Source organism: Callorhinchus milii, unplaced genomic scaffold (assembly GCF_018977255.1).
Source record: "Callorhinchus milii isolate IMCB2004 unplaced genomic scaffold, IMCB_Cmil_1.0 Scaffold9, whole genome shotgun sequence".
NCBI classification, from domain to species: domain Eukaryota; kingdom Metazoa; phylum Chordata; class Chondrichthyes; order Chimaeriformes; family Callorhinchidae; genus Callorhinchus; species Callorhinchus milii.
The window spans coordinates 13292018-13315642 of record NW_024704750.1 but is presented as its reverse complement, the minus strand read 5'-3'; the positions used below and the strand labels follow the sequence as shown (position 1 = coordinate 13315642).

Here is a 23625-nt window from a genome sequence, read left to right as displayed (position 1 = left end):
TACTGATTTCGATATAAAACAGACTAAAATGCAATTGAATGTTTGACATTAAATAACTAACGCAGCTATACAGTGTACATATAACCTCCACTGACAACATAATTATTTACAAAGCAAAAGAATGGCATTATTTTTATCCCTAATTGGCAGGCCATTTCTAATACTTGTATCTATTTTCGTTAAGAAAGAACACAAACGTATTAATAAAGTATTGATCTTTATGATTCAGAGAACCTGCATTATGTTAAACAGCACTTTTTTAAGAAAAAAAAGTGCCTACTTCTTTTTAGGCGTATAATAATATATGTTTTTTTACCTCCGAATGATAACAAAAGGCAGAAGAGTTGTACTGTCACCTAGTGGGCAAATGTTTGCAGGAATTTGTTCTACATGTTGGACACTCGTGCATCGAATGGGCGCGAAGCCCGCACGGTATATTATGGAGNAAAAAAAACAATGCTTTTGGATTAAAGTGTATGATGTAAAATGTATTTGTACCGGAGTCTGGAAACATATCAGATGAAAGAGTCTGACTAAAATCAAAAACAGAGGACTTCAGCCATTAAACTCACCTTGTAATAAGGTTGTAGCACGCCAAGGATTGGGAATTTAATGATTGAAAATGATTGGGAATTCAGAATGATGAGGATTCCACCTCAAACTGATTAAACAGTACAATTCTTTAACATGTTCATATGGAAGTTATTAAACCCAGCAGCAACTTTATCTATCATTGATTTTTAAAAGAGTATATTTTTTAAAGAGTCATGAAAGTAAAGAAGAATTAATTAAATTTGCGGCTCTGCGCCTCCACATTTAGCAACTCTTAGTATACCTTCTTATCTTAAAATCTTACAAAGGAAACTGATCTTTGAAATAGAACTCACAAGCAATCTATCATGAAGTATTTTGTGGTACTATGAAATGGCTACCAAGAAAGGGAGAGACTTTATTATCAGGTTTTATGGAGACCATTAATTTACAATGATGGTCATAAGACCATTAAGATGTATTGCCAATTTGTGTTAATGTATGATGTTGGCCCCTCTTATCACTTTCTTAAGAAGTTCTACCTAGTTCCAGAATCATTAAGTATATCAACATTTGAACATTAACCTTTTCACAAAAGCAGGAAAAAACATGAAATTGAAATAATTTGGCTGCATATTGGGGTCGTAAATATCCTTGAGTAGGCTTCCACCAGATCAGTTTGTGTTGATATGGGTTATCTTTCTTTTCAATTAAGTCTGAACATTCCACCTCAAATTCTTGCTAATATGTTTAGAATTTAGAGCATGTGGCCTAACTTGTTTAAGCTTGATACGTTGAGGACCCTGTAGCAATGAGCTCCCAGCATTTGAATGCCAAGCTGGCATGATCATTTATGGCCAACTCATACATTTTTGTTGTTGGGAGTTCAATCCACTAGAAAAAGCCTGTTTTCATGGAATCAAAAAATGAACATAGAGAATCACATTTGTGTTACCTGAAAATGACATCAAGTTGGAGCAGTACGAACAGATGATTTTAAAACACTGATGAGAGCTTGTAACACTATGGTAAAAGAGCAACCAAGGTTTTTTTTAACCGACTGATGATAGAGTCAGTTATTGGCACATATGAGCTATAAAAAGTTTAGCAGACTAGTAAATATTTAATTAGTTGTTACAACTATATCAAGTGCATATTTTCACACATTTGCAAAACATATTTTTTGCAGTGTATTTTGAATACAAGGAGAGGGGTAATGCAGTGTTTTAAAATCATAAATGTGCAGCAAACATGATGAGTAGTGAATATTTTAACCCACAAATATACGGTCAATTCGCTTTACAGTATATTCTGTAAAGCGCTTTGAGACGTGAAAAGCACTATATCAAATGCAAGGATTATTATTATTATAATACGTGACTCTGACCTAGAAATACAGCCATTTTACTCTTTACATTAAAATCCTGTGAAGTATTTTGAAATGTTTTGACGACTTGATAAGAATCTATTTTAAAAACAAGCATTATTATTGCTGTATTCAATCCCAAATCTTAGATTCAAGTCTTGCTGACGTGAAGCCCATAAACCTAAAGGACTCATTGAAATGATGGGTTTCCTTTTAGAGGGTTTGATGAGAAACTTTTGATGACGTAGAATCAAAACGTTTCACTATTTTAAAAACAAAGCATTAAAAAGGTTCAGATGCTGGCCTCGTTTTAGTTCTACTGTCTGGCAGACATTAACAACAAGGGGTGACATCAGAAGACTTAGATAAATAAACAGTGGCCAGATAAGACTGCACAGTTCAGGCAGGTTACATGACCTGACCTGCCTTACAACATACACAATATAAGGAATTCAGTCTCTTTGTACTAAAAAGATATCAATTCAAAATGCAGCATTCCATATCATACAGAATTGCACAGAATTATACTGGAGCCTTATTGAAATAGCTGAACGGGATGGTAAATATTTTCTATTTAAGCTACGAGACCAGCCTACAATGAAGGCGAATATATTAGTCTGTTTACTGAGCGATGTTGTGTCAATTGGTTCATGATCTTCAAATGGAATTAATCTAATTCTTTTGGACACATGGCACAACTGATCAGGAAACCGAGGAGATTCTCTGCTATCTACGATGACAGAATTTGAACTTTAGTTTTGAACTTGTCCTGAAGGAAAAAAATTAAATTGTTTCCTTCAGGAAACATTCAGAAAATCTCACTTTAAATCAAAGATCCAAGATATTCTGACTCGTCCAAAACTCTCACTATAAACTAGTAAAAGAAGTAACTGAGGCATGGACTACCAGTTGTTCCACTAGATAGCTCAGCAACCAACAGTCACTCCAGCCAGAAACAGAAGTGTCAGAAAGCTTCATAACCATTTGTTACAGGGAGCTCTGATTGGATGCCATTATTTTCAGAAGGACATATTTACAGCAACAGATCTGCTATTTGATATCCTACTTTATTTTTGGCTGTATACTGCATACGTTTTGTTTGCTTTGATTTTGTAAAATTGATCTGTTACTTTCAGCACAATTAAAGACAGGCACACGGCAAGATATATTTGCTGGGCACATGTTTGATACGATTTGCTCCTGCACCCGCTTGTGTGTCATGAACTTCTATCTTGCGAGTTGTGTAAACTGTTGGATACTCCTTTAAAAGTAAACGGACAATTAACAAAAGGGCCAATAAGAATAAGATCAGGAAGTACAAAAGGACACTGGGAGTGGAACAAAGGGCGTGGTTTAAAATGGTGGATATTTGAGTGTTTGGATTAACAAATAAAGAAGTTTATAACACACCCTTGATTTGATTGAGTTATATAACAAACCATGTCTAAACATGTGTGGAGAGGGAATTAGTTATATAATTAAGCAAAGTTTAAGAGAAAGTTTACAGGTCCGTGCATGTTTCCTACCAAGTACTCACTTGGATGTAACGCTGAAGAACTAACTGTGAACATGTGATTACAGATACTATTCCACTACCTTTGTCCATCATCAACACTGATGGATCTCCATTGGTACCAGTAACATTTTCCCAGTGCTACCCTTTCCTCACCAGTGTTGGTGTCCAACCCCATGCTTCCTCAGTGATATATACATCTTTGACATAATGTATCTTAGCTGATGTTTATTTCAAGTAAGGATGGTGAGGTAGCTGTGATGTGTAGTGCTCCTCTGCTGTGGCAGATATTCAATTGTTCTGCAATGACAGCACCAATGTTATATTATCGGTGCAACTGAGTACTTGTTGCACTGCTATATCTCTCTGCCACACCCTGCCCAATTGTTATCACATGTACATGATGTGTGGGCGTGCACAATCAATGTGCACAGATAATGTTTAGAAGAACACATTGTGCTAATCATATCATTTTCAAATAATTCTTACCACTAATGGTTTATTCTCCTCCACGGTCCTCAGTCTGTACACCTTCCAAGACTTCCCAAGTAAAGTTGTTTAACCAAAGGGAGTTGTTTGAAGTGGGAGTGTCCACCGTTGCCCTCAAATTTGTCTTTGACTATGTGAGCAATGATGATTGAAACATGATAATCTGGTGCATGGTAAATTCTTACTGTGTAAGTTCACTCTCCTTTCTTAGAATTTTCACTGTAATTTTCAATAACCCTACATTCATAAGCAAACTGGCTGCCACATTCATCTACAAAATACAGTCACGACACTTTATAGTATATCCTGTGAAGCACTTTGAGACATTCTTCCGATGTAAAAAGTGCCATATCAAATGTAAGGGTTATTGTTATTATTTTAGGGGCAGGCCTCACAGTGTAGTGGATATAGTTGCAGACCAGGAGCTTACTGCTTCCAATCTATCTGTACAATGTTTTATTAGAGCTTATCATTTACAGCTTTAGCTTTCCCTAATATGTGTATGCACCAAAACAATGCTTCACCTTAGTGTCCCATTTCACGCCATCCATTTTTTTTGCAAACGTCCTACCAGGTCCTCTGAATCACCAAGGCAGCATTGATACTATAAGCCACGTGTTCTCAAACTTCTCTGTTTGTTTGGGACCAATTTCCTCTTCTTAAAAAATGTGTTCTTCCATTATTATCCACAAAAGAATCTCCTTAAAAAACAAAACTGATATATTTTCCAGTGATCCATTTTCTGCATGAATTCCGCACCTCACAACTGGTAATTTTCACTTTTTCCTTCCACTCAGTTTAGAAGCTTGACCTGCACATTGTAGCAGATGCTTCATCATTAGTTGTTATAATTTATTCAATTCTGATCATTTAGAAATGCCGGATGTTCCTTGTGATTTCATCTGTGTTTTCTCAAATGTTTTGTTGCTCCTGTCTGTAAGGGGAAAGGAAAGTCAAGCCCGTGGAGCCTACGTGAACAGTAGGATAAATGCAAACTAAATCTCTCAGGTTCAGTAAAGCTCAATGATAAATGAGACTTTCAAAAGGCAAGTTTTTAATGCTAAAAGCTATGTAATTAATAGAGGTAAAGCAACTACGTCCCCTTGCTCTAAAAAATATGTAGTCTGAGGTTAAATTAACCATTGCCCATTGCTTTACAACATCTTGAAAGTTGCCCTATGACACCCGTGAAAAACAGATAGAATAAAAAAAAGTCATGAACAGAGCAAAAGGCATATGTAGAGGTAACCATTGGGGAAAAAAATTGGAGCTCCTTTCCATGCAAAACAGTGATATAGGGCTGCACCAACACGTTAAGAAAATACCTTGTGTGCAGACAGAATGTTTTTGTTTGGCACTGGCTATGCTATGACAGATGTTCCTCGTGAGCTGTTGATACAAACTGACTTAGCGAGTCCAGGTCTCTCTGGTCCACATGTGTCTCTATTCCCGTTTCACTCTACCTGAGCTCTTTTACCAAGCTACCCGCCATTACTAGCTACTTGGCCACACAGCACCAATAATTCTAAAGCACGACTCCAACTACAACTCACAGGTCACCAGTCAATCCAAAACACAATCCTCAAGTCGATGAGGGAAATTTTCATGTTGATTTTAGATTTATAAAATAATTTAGGCATTCATTGTCTTTCAAATTATTATATGAAACATTAAGCCAATGCAATGCACAAAAAGTAATCAAATTGCATACACTTGGAATTGTCAGAAAATGCACTTTGTAACCAGATTCTTTGGTTCTGAAGGAAAGGCAGTACATTGGTAATGAGGCAGAACATGTGTATTTTAACTGTCTGTAACAAACAGGGACTACTATTGAATTTATTTTGGTTGGGAATATGCTGAATGCAAACTTGCTTAAAATGCACGAAGACTCTTTCAACCGTGAATATTTAGGCATTTTGGCAATAGGCTGCACTACATTACAGGTAAAATAACGCAAAATAAGATGACTAGGATCATAAATCACTTATTTCTCTGGAAGTCTTTTGAGGTCCAGTTCATTTCCACCCAGTGGTCATAAATTATTCTCACGAGAAAGGTTGGCTTTTTGCTCAGCTAACGTGGGGGTAGCCTTTAGTGTGTAATGATATAATGGAATCATCCAAAGTCTGAATAGTTTCAGCACATGGGATTTGGGAAGAGTTTAATGCAGGCCTAGCCTCCAAAACTGCCATGATCAATACTATATATCTTAGAAGTGTACTCTGTCATATTCAGATGAACTTGGACTTTCCTATCAGTGTGAAACTACATGGACTACATTTAGTCTATTGATAGGTTTGCTTTACAATGTCAGATTTTCTTTCAGTAAGAGCTGCTTAGAAATGACGTAACTCCTCAGATTTCATACTTTGAATATCTTTCTGTTCCGAAGCTGTTTCCAATTTACAAATCCAGATTGTTAGTACAAATATTGCAACTATTATACCCACTGTTAAAATACTGCTTTTTTAAAAAAATTACATTCCCATCTGTCGAGGTTTCCCATATGTTTTTTAACATATCAAATGTAAGGATTATTATTATTACATATGTAATGCTGCATCCATTTGATTGCCCAGATGACATCTCATAATGTAAATGCATTTTCCTTTCGCAATGCCTTTCTTGTACTATGGATATTTCACCTTTATGCTACTGAATTGATATAAGACGTCTATTGTTTACATTAAGAGGTTTAAAACTGTCACACTCTTAAGTATGTAGCTAAATCTTAAAAGATTGGTCTTAAAATGGTATGAAAAGTAAAAGTAAAAATAATCCATTTACTAAATCATGTAATGTGTAAAAAGATCACCTTTAATTTAGTACCTTGGTAAATTTACTTGTGAATATAAAATGTTTACACTCCACAGTAGAGAAAAACAATTGAAGCATGAGCTATCTCAAGCAAGTGAAAAATATACCATTATCTCAGTAATTCAGTGGGGGGGAAACATTCATACCTTCCTGAAAAAGTACTTGGCAAACCCTTTTTTACAACATGAATCATGTGTGATGTAACCACCACGATAATGATGCATGGCTCCTCTGTCTCTTCAACCACAACAAAGAGTTTGCATAACATTTTTCATGAAGACCTTGTCCCTTTAAACTTTATTATAGTACCTCAGTGAAATGGCTGCTACATATCACTCTTGACATCAGAAGCAATGGGGCTGAGCATTCAAGTTTTCTCAGGTTTCAGCTTTGGTTTTAGCAGCCCTTAAACTTGGATAATCCAAGACTGATGAATGATCCTGATATCCCAGAAAAGACCAAGAGTGTCCTTAGACTAGAAAACACAGATGCAATCCCTTTTCTCATAAGATCACTGGAGATCATAAGCACAACCCAGGGGAGAATCATTTTACAATGTACCTAAAAATACTGTATACATGGTATCCTCACTATTTTATATGCTGCGTCTCACCTGAGAGGCCATTATTCATGTGTGACCACAGTCATTAAAAGCCACTAAGCTATTCAAGTGAGGGCATCGTAACCCTCTGAGGGCATCATAACCTAACCTCTCTTCATACCTGATGTTCACACAAGCACTTTATAGCAGGCGCACTTTGCATTGCTTCTGGGCAGCACGATTCCTGACTAGGAAAGATTCACAAAAGGCTTTCTCCATCATGACATCTCAGCTTACAGACAATAAAAATTATACAAAAATTATAAATAATGGTGCAATATATTTTTTGAAACATACAAGTATAATTCCCTTCTGTCACCACAGTTCACAGTTCTAGTAGTTAACTTAATTATAATAAATTATATTAAGTTAACAACAAGTAGCTTTACAAATGTAATTTTGATTTTGTATATTAATTGCAATCATGGATGTTTGTGGAGTCCTGTAGCTCAATGATTAGTGCTCTCGCCTTGCAAGCAAGAGATCTGGGTTCATATTCCCAGCAGGGCAAAACATTGGGCAAGTTTCCTAACTCAACATGCCTGATAATAATCCCTCAAGGGAAAAAAACCCACAATAATAAATTGGTCACTTCAATCCACGACTGTTTGTGGGGTCACTGCTGTATGCAATTGGCTGCTGCATTTCACCCACAAAATGTACAGTCAATTCACTTTACAGTATATTCTGTGAAGTGCTTTGAGACGTCTAGAAGACGTGAAAAGCGCTAAATCAAATGCAAGGACTAGTATTATTATTATAATATTTTTTCAAAGTATTACACAGTACATTCATTTGCTAGTCATTGCTTCTTTTAATTTCCAACAGCACATTCAATTGATTGCAGTTTAGATAGTTTTTTTTTAAAAAAGCGCAAGAGATGCAAGTCCCAAATCACTCATCCATCCATACAGATTTTATAACCCTTTTGGAGTCTGCTATGGTTCTGGCACAGACCTACAATACAGACAATTTGACATTTTGAGCAAGTGACTAAATTGAAGCTTTCAATAACACAAAATTTATTGGCTATTGCTGGCAAAAAAAATAAGAGCATGTTAACTGTTTCTATGATACATACTGACATCAAATTTTCTCAGATTAGTTTATATTAGTCATTGAGAAAATGACTAACAACAAAATAGACCAAAGCCTTTTAATAGGTAGAGTAAGGATTTCAACATTCTTATTACCCATCTGGATTAAACACTTCGTGAAATGGGTCCCATGCTATCGCACTATTCATAAGCAATTCCCCCCACCCACCCAAGAGTGTTCAAAAAACTGCTATGGACTATAATTTCATGTGACAGCGGTGACAAGTATAAGAAATATCCACCTTAATATTTTTTAATAGCTTCAGCCAAAAATAAATGGCTCGATGAGTCAAATTGTCCTTCTAAGCAGATTTGTGAGCATGGGTATTCCATCTAAAACTGTGCAGATTGTCCCTCACGGCTTCTGTATTATTTAAATGAACAACAATAATATTTGACTGCTGGGTTGTGCCCCAACTCAAATCCTTCTGACAATTCGTGAATGCAGCATTTGATGCACTCACACATTCAAGCAGTTGATGCATGGAGAAATTTTTTTTGCAATTTGTTTTTAGTTTTCTGTATTAAAACACGGATTATATTGTGAAGTGAATTGATTGTGTTTTGTGGGCAAAACGCAGCAGCCAATTGTGCACAGCAGTGTCCCACAAACTAGTCATGGATTTTTGAGAACTAACTGATGGGCAGAGCACTGTGTAGCATGTGTTAGTGTTAATTTGCACTGTCAAGTAATCACGTAACTCAGATGCTTAAGGAAAATTTAATGCATAACATACTAGCAAACTGCCAAGCAAATTAGATACAGCACCATTATCACGAATCGCGTGAACAACTCTCGCCTCTTAGGGAAATTGGATACATCCCCATCATTATAGACTGTTATCGAAGTTGCACCAATACGTACTATCAATGAATCAAATGAATACACATCCAAAAGATAGGAAAATGAGATGCAAGGAATAACAATAATCCTTGCATTTGATATAGCGCTTTTGACGTCTTCTAGACATTTCAAAGCGCTTCACAGAATATATTGTAAAGTGAATTGACTGTTTATTTTGTGGGTGAAACGCGACAGCCAATTGCGCACAGCAGTGTCCCACAAACAGTAGTGGTTAAAGTGATCAATTTATTATTGTTTTTTTTCTTGAGGGATTATTATTAGGTGTGTGGAGTAAGGAAACTTGTCCAAGGTTTCACCTGACTGGGAATTGAACCCAGGTCTCTCGCTTGCCAGGTGAGTGCTCTAACCACTGAGCTACAGGACTCCTGGCTAGAGGGCAAGAATTTGGGGCACAAAGGTTTACAAAGAATGTACAGCATGGAAACAGGCCACTCGGCCCAACTCGTCTGTGCCATTGTTTGTACTCCACACAAGTTCATCCATTCCTTACTCCCTCCCATAGCCTTCTATTCCCCTCTCCCTCATGTGTAGGTCTAGCTTCTGCTTGAATGCATCTATAAAAAATCATTGTAATATATTTCTCCTTCCAACATTCTATGTGTAGGAGTTATACATCTATATTCACGAAGGGACTTCTGTAACTTACTGTTGCATATGATGACACAGTTGATGTAGTTATTATAGTTATTATAGGCACTTTATCACAATCAAAGTACTGTGAGGTACTAAAGCAGAAACAAGTTTTATTTAACATGCAAATTATACCAGTCTAGATTTTCCTCTGGTGATAAGTTATTACTGGTCAATAATCCAATTGGATTTACTGAACCTCAGTCAGGTAAAGCCTGTGCAGCCAAACATTAAGTATATGTTAAATCAGTGCAAATAGTTAGAATTCAGCCTCACATCTGATTTTTGGATGATGAAATGGACCACACCCCAAGCCACAATAACACACCATCAGTTTTTTTTTAATAATTACTAATACTATTGTATTATTATTATTACGTCCTACAAGTAGAACTCCCCTTGAGCCTCACTGTGCGTTTGAGAAATGAAGTCGCACTTTGAACGTACAGACAGGATGATAAGGCACCAAGATCCACCTACCTTTCAGTACCGAGTCAACCATTTGATAAATGCAGAAGAGGGGAGGGGGGGGTTAAAATACATCTGTCTTGCACCGCACCGCACCGCTAGAAACTGCAGTCAGTCAGTTGGTGTAAAAGAACTTAAGGAACTGATCAGCGGTAAAACAAAAAGAGATAATTTAATGTAAAATAACGTTGAGGTGAATTTGTGATAGGCAGCTGGTGCCATGATCTGGGAAGTACACCAACAATCCTTTAGCAACAATACTATACACGTTTTGGCAGATTGGAGACTTCATTTCTCAAACGCACATTTGACTGCTTCATCCTGTATAGCAAAATCATCTGAGAAGTAATTAATAAATAAATCTTTTCCAAGGATTTTTTTATAAAGTCTTGATATTTTTGGTGACTATATAATTGTACAGTATATGGGAGAAAGCAGATTAATGTTCCTATTGCTATTTCAGTGCACTGTTTCCGCAAATGATAAACGCAACACTGAACCAAGGTACAGTAGTAGAGGCATTACAACTCTGGATGCAACCTCATAGTAACTAACAAGGGAATCTTCTTTTTGGCAGATTACTTTGCTCTGTGCAAGCTCTCAGAGTGCTGCTTGAATCGAGGCTTTCCTTGTAATTATACTGGCTCTGTGCTAAACAGTCACGCACAGCTACCACATGAATATGTGCAATATATACTCTAAGTTACAAGGGTTAACTAAATAACAAAATAAATTTCCCCTGAATTGGAAACATAAAATAATAAATGATTTCATGAAGGAAGCTTCCGTTTGGAGAAATAAATGATCTCACCCAGGGTACTACACTGGCGGGAGACATGAGTACAAGTACAAAGTATCTCCAGAGTAGGCAATAAATGATTTCACACATGCATTGCCGGACTAAAAGTTAGACGTAAATACAATTTAAAAAGCTAAGCTGCATTAGCCTTTCACCCTTGCCCTCAGGCCACTCCACCCAAACTGCCAATCTGGGATCTGTGTTGTGTATTTCGCCCACAAAATACACAGCCATTCCACTTTACAGCATATTCTGTGAAGCGCTTTGAGACGTCTCAAATACATTATAAGGCGCTAAATCAAATGCAAAGATTATTATTATTATCTCCACTGATGCTGTATTTAACAGAATGCATAACTCCCTGATCAATGTTTTTAAAAAGGAATCAGACGAGGATGTGCCGAGTAAAATATCACAACGAAGCCTTCCACAGCACAGGAGGTCCTCTCACTGATGAAACATCTTCTATCATGAAGGGGAAGCTGCAGAAGTGAAGACCTTATCCACCTCAATGTGCTACGCACAGTCTAGCTTTGAAGCAGCAGCTGCCCACCATAAATTTCACTGACCCTCAAAGACATTCGCTGTGCTTTCCAACTGTTTTCTCTGTGGAGCTGCAGCTTGGTGTTAGGTCCAAGTAACAGCACCTGACAAAACTCAGCCACCTCACAATGTGAGAATTTAAAGGCCTCATTGTTGTTGTCTTTTTCCTACTGCACTTGCAGAGAGGCATGAAGCCACACCACGAAGGGATAAAGAAAGTGTAAAAGATCCCCATCCCTGGAGAGTTCTAGGAGACATTTTTAACAGATATAAGCTTGCTCGGGTCCCAGATGAATTAAGCCGTTTTTTCAAAACAGTACTCGAAGCCAGATATCCAGTATTCTGACCTTTCTAATTCACAACAAGTCCATGTCTGCAGTAAATTATCATTTTAAAAAAAGATTTGCAAACCGCAGGCAACCAAGAACAAACAAATAAAATAAAACATAATTAGGATAGATTACGCATTTGCTCTATCAGCATATACATGCTGCAAATATTATTGCACAATACTTGACTATCAACAATAATAATAGTAATCCTTGCATTAGATATAGCACCGTATCATGTCTTCGAGACTTTTCAAAGCAATTCCCAGAATATACTGTAAAGAAGAATTGACTTAGAATTACTGCAGTGAATCAATTATACTCTATATAACCTTTAATAATAATGTCATTTTGATTAGCACCTATAGCGTTTAAATTACACTATTCTGAACTACTCAATCAGATCATGGCCTTAGAATTACTACCAGGTCACTATGATAAACATCTTTTGGCACCTATGACAATGCAATGCTCCCCCAGTACTGCAGAGGATTAAGCCTACCTTAAGGCTCGATGTGGAACTTGAAACCAAACCTTTCTGACCCAGAGGTGAAAATACTATCAACTGAGCCAATGGACCAGAATTAAATAATAATAATCCTTGCATTTGATGTAGCACTTTTCACGTCTTCTGGACGTCTCAAAGCGCTTCACAGAATATGCTGTAAAGTGAATTAACTGTAATATTTGTGGGTGAAACCCAGTAGCCAATTGCGCACAGCAGTGTCCCACAAACAGTCGTGGATTAAAAATGACCAATTTATTATTTTTTTGTTTTTTGGAGGGATTATTATTAGGCATGTGGAGTAAGAAAACTTGCCCAAGGTTTCGCCCTGGCTGGAATTAGGATAGTTTAAGAAATTTAGAAGCAACTAAATGTTTAATAAGGTAGACATTTTGCCAATTAATACAAAACGAATTGAAGGCCTGGATTTCATTTTGAGCTACTTGGGAACAAGATTTCTGTCGGTCATCACACTGTTCAAACGTACATGTATACTACATTGCTATTTGCTGCTCTGTGTACTTGGCCTTACTAGTTGCATATGGAAAGGGCATGTAAAAAGGTGTGCGGTGCACTAACTGTGTGGTTTCAGGAACTGGCTTTTGTCCCTCTATGTGAAACGAGAAATAAAAGTTGTTAAAGCCCTTTAGAGGTCGTCATTGCCGGACACGGGTCATAGATACTGCTCAGGTGCGAACAACATATTCTCCAAAAAGCTACCAGAGTGCATTACCACTGGAAGTAATCAGCAAAGCCCCAATAATCACAGTTTAACATTTTAACAAGCTATTAATGAGGCCCTTGACTCCTATAAACATCTGGGTGGCAACCTATTCAGCAGACCTTATTGTGAGATTAAGTAAGCAATGTTTCACTGAGGCAGACTCGGCACTGATATGTCAACCATGTGGTTGCCCAGAAGATCACTGTGAGCTGTGACAAAACACATCTGCTCAATCTGTCATAAAGAAAAGTCTTTGGAATCGATTGCTCGGTAACTTAGTGTGAAGGTGGCTGTTTTAATAATATGAAGAAGATAACCAAGAAGAACATCCAAATTCAATGGCCAGACAGATTATGGCTAATGACAAATGAAATGGATTTCATTATTGACATTTTCCTTGAACACAGTGAATGATATTCAATGGCTGACTTCAATTCAGCTGACCTTGGTGAAACTCACCCTCCAGATAAAGCTGCAATTCAGTGCAAAAAACAGCAGAGATTGGGATTCAAACTTGGATTTCAATCACTTGTTCCTGATATCTGGCAGACCACCCAAGCATGTTGTGTTTCACGCAGTGTGTAATTGAGTTAGATTAAATTTTTCAGGTCATGCCCTTTTTTGTTTTACAAAGTGTGACTTCAGGTTAAATTAAGTGAACCGTTCACAGGGTTCAACACGGATTCCAAAAACATTTTCAGAATTCACAGTCTAAGACAGTTCAATGTTTTGAACTTGTAACTTCTTATTACCCGTATGGTCATTGCAGTTCTGTAAGAGTTACTGAATCTGTCATTAAAACAGGAAATATAATACTCAATCAGTTGACACAGTAGCTAAATATACATATTATTTAATATCCTGAAGCCAGTTTAAAGATTTAGCAGTGGGCAAGTTTGACTCAAGTATCATTTCTACTTTGGATTTTTTTCTTTTTAAAGTTTTTAAAGAGAAAGTGCAGGAATTCTTATTTATTGTGTCCAGTCCCAAACATTTCAATGCCAGTTTCACAGTAGGTAACATATTGGTTTTGAATCTCGTTCCTTTTTCTCTCTCTCCTCCTCCTCATCTTTGGTACCTGTCTTTCACCAAGAGATGGTTGTTGTCCACCTGTAGGCATAACTTTGTCATAAACTGCACCTGACTAATGAGAATTGGGACACTGCTGCGCGCAATTGGCAACTGGTTTCACCAATATCAATCCACTTTACAGTATATTCTGTGAGGCTCTTTGAGACGTCTCAATGACGTGATCAGGCGCTGTATCAAATGCACGGAATATTATTATTATAGAAGTACTTCCTCTTAGACAGTTTCCCTTTTCTCCCCAATGACTCAGAAAGATTAAAATTCTTTTGAAAGTTACACAGTGATATAAATATAAATAGGTCACATCGTCAATCAGCAGAGAGAAAAGGAGCAGGGGCTCTAGAATGGACAACATTCCGTTTCTTTTGCAAAGTCTACAACATTGAACGTCAGTGCAATAATGACAATACTACTTGCATTTTACACAGCTCCTTACTATGTCAAAACATTTCAAAGCAATAATTTACCAAAATAAGTGCTCCATCAGTACTGCACTGAGGTGTCAACCTACATTACGAAATGAAGCCCTAGTGCAGAGCTCGAACCAATAAATCTTCTGACCTATGTTTGAGAGCTCTACCACAAATCCAAAATCAATTGCAATTTTTGTAATCAAGAGTAGTGTTGGAATGAGAGTGAACAATTAAAGTACTTTGAGGCTGCTTAATTCTCTCATTCTGAAAGACCAATCTCGGCATCAGTATGCTTGCGGACTGTGCAAGTGACAAGTTTTTAAAAGAAGACTGCATCTCATACCATCCAGTTAAAGCTAGAAGGACGAGTTCTGCTGTTTAAGTAATCTGTTATGCTATCCTGCGTGAGGAACACTATATAAATGCAAGTTGTTGTTGTGAATGAAGACTGTTCTGCCGGCTTGGGATGATTAAGTTTGAGTCGGAGACATCTGAAAACCAGTAACACAAAATTAAAAAATTCCACTCCAATAAACCAATCTCAGCAACAGTGTAACTGCAATCTGTGCAAGTTGAGATTTGAGATTTCCATTCCATGGGGAAAGTTTACTTGATGGATTTTAATTCAATTCACTGCAAATTCAGCATAAATCTGAGTTTGCAGCTGCTATGCAAAGCAGTGTATAATGCAGCAAGTACAACCAGCCCAAGTTCCTGCTACTAAAGATAATCAATTCCACATTACAACAAAATCTACTTTCTTCATTAATTTCCACTGATGTATGTCTTAAAGTGGTATTATTGTATAGTTAAATTGTCTTATAAAACAGCTTACAAAATATATTAATATAATACGATGATGGCATAATTATTACATAACCATGCTGGATTACTAGTTGCACAAGCAGGGCTAATATTTACAATCTTTTTTACTGTAACAAATTCAGTAGTGAGTTGACATTTACTACAGCTGGGCAAAAAGCCTCTCTTCTAGGTTTAGCCTTGAAGCAATCTCCTTTTTCCGCTCCCCCCTCCCCACCCCCATTACAAATAACGATAACTTACATTTGTATTGCGCTTTTTCTTGTATTGCTCGTAAAGGGAATGTTTTCCTTTAACTCTTCCCTCGCTGACAACCAAGAACACAATTTGATTATGGAAAACGCCATTGCTTGTGCTTAGAAATGTTTCATTGTCACTTTGTAAAGCAAAGGTTTCGAGTTTAATGTATCCTTCAATACTGGATTCACTTGCAAACAAAAAAAATCATTAAAAATCTAAGAGAATATACTTGGGTTTTAAGCTGTTCATGCGTATTCTGCATATTGGGGAGGGGCAAATCTTACTCAACAGGGCATTTTTGAATTCCCAGGACACTCATAAACAACTGCTAGAATTGATGACCTTTTCTGAGCTATCCAGGAAAATACCTAACTATGTAAAAATGCCTGTCTAATTTATTGATTCATTCTGGTCCATCGTGAGCAGCTCTTGAGGCCTCACAGTTCCTTGCCCTGAGGCGGTGTGGCCATGTTTGACATTTACAGAAAAGTGCCTGACTACTTGGAGGCCCTTGGTACCTGCTGGTGCAATTCTCTAGCACAATGTTTATCTTGGATCAGCCTTTCAGCCAACTGTTTGTAATTGACCCTCTATAGGGACAAGTTAGGATATGAACATGAGCATTTTTTTTCTTCAATTCTATCAGTCTTTATTTCCAGCCGCCTTCTTCCCTGTCCACTTTGGCTGCAGACCAAGCGGGTATTGTGACGCAAAACAGTTTGAAAGTAGCTCCTGAAAAAGTCATACAGACAGATGGCTTGTGCGCCGTCTCGGAGTGCCTGTGGTAGTACAATTTCCAACGCAACAAACAGAAAGCACAACTAATTATTACATAACTGGTTTCTGCAAGTGAAATGTCAAACTGACATTTATCTCCACATCAGTGATCAGTCAAATTGACAAACGGAGTGCATACACAATCACTGAATGAAAGCTGCGGATGTGCAAACATCCAAAGGTTCTCTTCCTCAGGGCAAGTATTACCAGGTCTGCATTTGCCAACTTCAGTAATACATTCGGCTTGTGCATAATGCACTGGGCAACGGAGGTTGATGATTGATTCAGTGTTACTTATCCCAACTGAGAGAAAATAAAGAACTTTACTTAAGACACACCAGAATTCAATTATACAATTTCAAACAATGCTCACAGAAATCAAACTCAGTTGAAGACTTTTTTTTGCAATATGTTGGGATATTTAATTGCTTCTGGTTTTCAGCATCGATTCAGAACTGATACGATTTTCTTTCTCTAAACAAGGCAACATGACACAATCTGACGCATAAAAATAATATTTCTAGACAAACAATTCAGTCTCATACAGATGTGCTTACAAAAACAGGAGTGGCATTTTTGTCAGCCATTCAGAAGGAAGATTTTGCTAAACTTTCAATGAAACTCCTATAAGGCTGGCCTTCTGTAGTCCTGAATCTTCATGCATTTTACAGTAAACCCTGTAAAGCACTTTGAGACATCTTGTTGTGATGTGAAACACGCTACATCAAATGCAAGGATTATTATCATCAATTATTATTGTTGAGAAATACTTCATATCGAGATGGAATAAATCCAAAGTGAAATTGGAAAGAAGTGGATGAACGCCACAAGAAGTACAAACTTATTGGATTTTAAAGGTGTATAACTAATCCTTGCTTAATATGGAACATATTTTCTTACCCTCAATCGAGCCAGGGTCATGAAAATAAGCTAGCTTGATGCCAGTCTATCGTGAGGGCAGACCATACCGGTCCAATTTACCCTCTTTTGTTAGTAAATTGGCGGATCACATTCTGGGTGTAATAAGATTATTATTAAAAATAATAATTTAGTCACTCAATCCACAATTGTTTGTGGGACATTGCTGTGTGCAATTGCTGTGTTTTTGCCCATAAAAATACAGGCGATTCACTTTACAGCATATTCTGTGAAGCTCTTTGAGAGCAATAAGACTTTATATCAAATGCAAAGATTATTATTATCATGAATTTATGTTGCAGCAAAAACAAATCGTAGTTTAAGAAAGCAGCATTCTTTTTATAATAATATTTAAAACAATGTAAATGTATTCTCATGGCTTATGAAGCAGCTTTTATTTTTTTTAAAAAAATCATGTTGAAATAATTAAGGAATCCATTTCCCGATCCAGCCAGATCTGTCTCTCTTCACCTGGTCTGCAGTTCTGTGGGAGCGACGTGATAATGCATCTGTCACTGTGCCCTGTGCTGTCTGGGAAGTGGGGTCAGGCTACAGGTGGGCTGGAATCCACAGCTGCTGCCAGCTCAGCCCACCCACTTGCAAACTGGTGCCGAGCAGGTATAAGCAATAATGTTACTGTACTTTGATTACTTTTTAAATCTTAGAAAGACTTTAGGATGCGTCCACAATCATAAGATAAGAGTCTGTAACGTCATGTTGTTCCACTCTTGGCACTGCTTTGCATTTGCATTTGATTGGCACATCTTTATATAGGAACCACAAACTGTGTTCATTAATTCCCTCAAAATGATCATTAGTGCTTATCTCTTATTAGTGCTTGATTCTCCTAAATATCTTGGAGTATTCAGTTCATTAATATCAGAAAATGTATTGATTTTCTTCTCCTTGAGCCTCTCACAAACCTCTATTTTGTTTGCAATGTTGCTGCTGCTTCTACTATTACCGCAGTACTTTTACGTAAAGAATACATTTTCTGGAGTTATTGCAGTACTACTAAAAACACTTTGATTCATTGTGTTTGAGTTGAGGTAAGTTTTCAGGCAAACAAGCAAGTGTTGTTTTGAAAGCATTACAAGTCACAGAGATCCACAGATGGAGAGAAAGATCTACAACTAAAATCCCTGGAACCAAGGATTGAATGTTTCAGAAGGTGACAGCCAGAAAAGACTGATTTAACAGTTTTCCCTGTGTGCAAAATGAAAGATTAAGAATGAAAATGGCCAAGATGTTTCCTGGTTATATTTTACATAAAATTTATATTTTATATAAACATTTTCTTAGTTAATAAATGGACTGAAAGTAATGTGAATAGATTGTATAGAGCAGTGCTTATTAAGAACTTCAGTTCAAGTAATTTTAAGTGGAATTTAAATTGCTCTTGGAAAGAGCATACTCTAGAAGGGTCTGTTCTTTGATTAAAAAAACACTGGTAAACGTTATAGGAAAGTTGTTTCGAATATCTCATACTGGAAAGGAGAAAGTCAATAAGATTCAGAGTGAAAAAGTAGCTCACTGGAGGCCCATCGTGTTCATGGTTGAACCCACTTCAGAAGCTTTTCGTTATGTTAAGTGGGAATTGGAATCCTTCCCACTCTTGTTCCCCCACAATGAACACGTTCAGTGCCAGTAAAGACCTGAGCCAGTATGGCAGGACCGTCTCTGCCAGGCCACTCTCTCACTGTGAAACCTTGCAGCCTTTCTTCGCAAATATAACATTTACGAAAGAACAGTTGGGATTGATAATACAATATTCTCCCAAGAGAACAATTCTGCTTGAAATCTTAATTTCGCACTTAAATGTATCATTTTAGAATCTACACTGGTGATGTAAACTGTTACGGAAATTGTGTTGGTGGCAGCGATTGTACTAGATATATGTACATATATATTTTTAATGTATAAGAGTTTTTATAACGTATAACCCATTGTGTTTTTATCATTATCAATTCGATAGTTAGCATAAATGCAGCAGATTTTGACCCAATCTACTTCAGGTATGCATGGACCAAGAGGGCATTTTCGGTATTTCTCAGCAAGCTCACTTATTATACACCGACGCAAATTCATTAGGAGGGGGATAGGTGGAGTAAGAGCATATATTAGTCATTTCAGCTGCACTCTCAAATGCCACACTCTTATACAGCTTCCATCTCACTGGAGTTTAATAGAACTTTTCAATTTGATGTGTGTTACACCAGCCCTTTCACAATCAATATCAAACTGGTTGTTGTCATGATGGTATTGAAATTAAAAGGGCTACCCAGACGCCACGTAATATTTCATTTAAGAGGAATGCGGTTCAGTGTTATCCGACACATATTTGGCACTGAGGTTACAAGAGCATAATTACAGGGCACTTTAAATGAAACATTATTTTTCTGCGATTCATCAGTGCTGTCTTGTAATCTTCGTGGGAATTCCACTGTGACTGCTACTGCTCAGTGAAAAGTACTGAAGAGTCCAAAATATACAAAACTATGTCCAAATTTGATGTGCAATATTTTTCTGCTTTAAATGACAAAAATGTAAGCAAAAGCATCAAATAACTAAAATCACGTTTCCCATCACCGACTGGTCTATCAAGTTTCCTCAAGGTATGAAATACATTTAATAATAATAATCTGTCCATCTGATATAGCGCCTTATTACATCATTGAAATGCCTCAAAGCCCTTCACAGAATATATTGTAAAGTGAGTTGACTGTGTATTTTTGTGGGCGAAATGCAGCAGCCAATTTAGAAGACAGTGCTTCCTGCTTTTACTGTCTGAATGTTGGCAAAAAAAATCCAGAGCGATGCTGTGATGCTCGGATTTATTTTGCAATATTTAAACCGATTAACCAGCTTTACTTTTAATAAAACCAAATGGGAGTTGTGTGGGAACTGGGACTATCCCTCAAACCACCCACAGCAAGGCTATTTAAGAGGTAATGTGAGGGCCGAGAGAAGCAGTTCCTTAACCTTTTCAGTCTCCTCAGTCTGAGAAAGCTGCCGGTACCAGGAACTGAACTCCTTCCATGGCTCAAAGGCAGTAATTTGTTACAAGTAAAAGTTCATATGTCTGTGTTATCGTTTTTATGAATCATCGAGAAACTACATTTCAAGACACATTGTTTAAATATAAGCATAATTACTTGCAATCTTTTTTTTGTTTCCTCTTCATGTATCCAGACAATCCCATCTCTTAGTGTGGGTAAAACCTGACAGTTGCATGACAAGGAATGTTTCCCTTTGTAAAAGCCAACTTCCTCTCTGTGTAGTTTTAGTCTAATTGAAATGTTTCCTATTGAGCTCAATCAGGACCACAATTATCTAATTACTCACTTATGCTTTGCTGGCCAAAAAATGCCTGGGCAAGCATACTGGGAGCACTGAACAAAGGTTTTTTTTTGGGGGGAAGGGATTTGTTACCGTTACACAGTGAAAACTGGAAGAATCTCCATAGCGTTGAACACTAAGTTTGGGATTATTCCCTTCAATAATTAGCCGAGTTAAACGAACAGGAAACTCGGAGCAGGCTTTGCCTAATGTCTCTCCCCCCCATCACATTAACAAATAAAGATTTTTTTTAAAAAAAGCTTTGGACAAAAAACTGCATTTCACGAACAATAATAACTTTATCGTAAAGGCAAATAGAACCCAAGTGTAGACAACAGCGGTGGCATGTGTTCCTCGGTGAAAATCCCAATCAACCTCCCACAATCATGTAATTACTTTCTCATGGCCAGGGTGCACTGTATAACTTAGTGATCTGATAACATCGGCTTGCCATGGATGGAAAAGCTCTGGTTTTGTTGGTTAATGCTGGTGTTAACAGCTGCTTGATACAAGTCTTTTGGTTTGAGCCTGTAGATTATACATTATATTTTTCAGCACATATGACAATAGCATACCTAAAACCAATCTACCAGATGGCTACTGCTACTGGGATCCACATTGCTACCTTCATTGCTATGCAGGCATGCATGAAGCAAAGACAATTGGAAGTCAGAAGTAAAAAAACTGAAACGCCCATCAAAACGTGTTCTGTTTTAAAAGACTGACCAAAGTATACATAATAAAAGCTTATGCAGCAGCAATAGGTTAGCACCATACAAGTAATCATGCTACAGAATCGTAAGAAGCGTGATCATATCAGGATTGCTCACAAGGTGAGTTTCTGATCTCAGTCATGCTGCAAAAAGCCAGGTGTGTTGCAAAAATATAATCCATGACTGTTTGTGGGACACTACTGTGCGCAACTGACTGCTGCGTTTCACCCACAAAATACACAGTCAATTTACTTTACAGTATATTCTGTGAGCTCTTTGAGACATGTCAACAAAGTGATATCAAATGCAAGGAATATTATTATTACTATATTATTATTAAAGATGCATGTGTTGCACCACACTAAGACAGGTAAGTGCCCCTGCGCTACTCTTTCACACCTAGCTGTGGGATCATGCCCAAAAAGCGACCTGAAAGTAGCAGCTGAAGTTATAAACACAATTCATAACCATATTCAATGGTGCCAGACTGACAATTTTGCAAGATTGTATTGCTCTATTTACACACACATATATTACACTGTTTCAACATCGAATCGACATTAATAGTCCAGCAAAGTTTAATTTTAGAAGCGTTGATTTGATTTGGACGTCATGGTTTCAGGAATGAACTGTGATCACTGATTAGACAAGCTAGGCTCTGTCTTGAAAGAAGACGACTGACTCACAGAGGACCTTATAGAGGTGTATAGCATTTTAAACGGGATAAAAAAGAGATCCAGACCAATACTTTAGGATGCACGACAACAGTAGAACAATAGGACATAGGTTTAAAGCTGCAAAGGGCAACTTCAGGGCAGACACCAGGAAGTTCATCTTTACTCAGAGGGTAATTGATCACAGGACCAGGTTGCCAGTAAGGGTGGTTGAGGCTAGTTCTACTTAACTTGAATATTTATATAGTGACCGGTCCGCCATATCAAGCCATCCGTTCCCTTTGCTCAGCAGGCTCCGGCCTGCTCCAAATCCCCCACCCGGCTCACCCATCGACAGTTGGGCCTTCAGTCTCTGTGCCCCCACACTCTGAAACACCATCCCACAGTCCCTTCGCTTTGTTCCCTCCTTTTCCTTCTTCAAGGCAGTTCTCAAGTCCCTCCTCTTGAACTGCAGCATCGATCACCCTCCTATCCATAGCCACCCTGCCCTATACCCCTCCCGATCCCAATCCCTGGCTCGGGTCCAAATTTCTGACTGTCCAGCACCTTGGGACATCCTCCCGACGTGAAAGGCGCTATACAAATGTAATGTTGTTGTTACAGTGATGACGTTATAAACTAGAATCAATACGATTAAGCAAAAGTCAGTCACTTCTTTACATATAAAAAATCTTAAATTGGATTGTTCTGTTTACACTGATCTAACATTTCACTCAAACTTTTTTCCGCTGCATATTATGCCTCAACTAAAAACATATAGACAGGCAGGCACGCAGGCAAGGAGGGCCACTGTAACAGTGAGTCATTTTGAGTTAAAGTGGAACTACTGTACAATCTGCTCCATTTAAAAGAACTCTTGCACTCTATGCCTTAGGCAGGAATGGTTAGAGCTGGAATTACAGTACTAATTATGCGATTGCACCGCTGCTAAAAATCTGCCAAGTTCAAGTCATTATTTTGAAGTCCCTATCATTTAACAATCTGATAAATTGAAAACAGAATTACTGTTTTGTACCTTATGTCCTCTTTTTCTGCCGATGCCATGAATTTGAGGTTTTTTTCCGGAATCTGGATGCTGTATCTACATTCTGTTATTTTTGTTCCAAATGAACAGAATTTAAAATATTTTGGCCACGTTTTAGCTGGCACTGAAAGCTGAAGGAATGAGATTAATATTTTTGGTAAAAGTTTTTCATGCAAGAGAAGACAAGGAACACATGCATAAAAGAAGTTTTTTCCAGCTGATTTGTGCTGGGCATAAAATAGTGAGCAGCGACACGCTAATATTCATTTCCTACAAACTCTGTTCATCCTTCCTCCTAATTTTGTAACACTGTACTCTCTTTAAACAGTTCGATCA

General features: G+C 37.5%; 1 protein-coding gene and 1 non-coding gene across 3 annotated transcripts in view; both read right to left on the bottom strand.

Annotated features, from left to right (window-relative positions):
- The window catches only part of slc25a21 (solute carrier family 25 member 21), a 154569-nt gene that overhangs the window by 72200 nt on the left and 58744 nt on the right, over window positions 1–23625 (bottom strand). The window contains exon 1 of one of the 2 annotated variants that reach the window (XM_007893353.2): window positions 3900–3919. The exons of the other annotated variant lie outside the window; for it this stretch is intronic. The gene's annotated coding sequence lies outside the window, so the exon portion shown is untranslated. Of the gene's footprint in view, window positions 1–3899; window positions 3920–23625 lie in introns of those variants that run through there. 2 annotated transcript variants of the gene reach the window in all.
- On the bottom strand, window positions 9574–9644 carry trnaa-ggc. Its single transcript has one exon. It is a non-coding gene; the product is annotated as a tRNA-Ala (tRNA).